We start from the raw sequence: 476 nt of genomic DNA, 5'->3' as shown, positions 1-476 counted from the left end.
AGCTGACCCACTGATATAGTCACTGAGAAATTGAAAATATTTGGTGAAATAGAGGAGGGAGAAAAGAAAATAGAGAAATAATGGAAGTATGAATAATTTATTTGTATGTTATAAAATGATGAAAATTTCTTTTAAAAGACATAACAGTACAAATGAATTTATTATAAGTTATATGAGGAGATATCATATCTGATGACTAGCAAAGCAGTATGATTATCGGTTGTTATAAGGGCAAATGAGACACTCTAAAAAGATAACAACTGCAGGGGCATCAAAGTGATGAAGCAACTCATAACTGTTACGGAAAGAGTCTTGGTACAATTGACCAGGGAGAGAATAATAATGGAATTATTGTATACAGTGCTCAGGTGCACTACAACTTGTCAAAAGTGCGTATAAAGCATATGCAGTATTGTACAAATGTCTGGAAAGTGAACAGTGTACGAGTCAGATACATGCTTGTGTGTGTATGGAGG

This window comes from Octopus bimaculoides, chromosome 1 (assembly GCF_001194135.2).
Source record: "Octopus bimaculoides isolate UCB-OBI-ISO-001 chromosome 1, ASM119413v2, whole genome shotgun sequence".
NCBI classification, from domain to species: domain Eukaryota; kingdom Metazoa; phylum Mollusca; class Cephalopoda; order Octopoda; family Octopodidae; genus Octopus; species Octopus bimaculoides.
Note: the sequence above shows the minus strand (reverse complement) of the source record.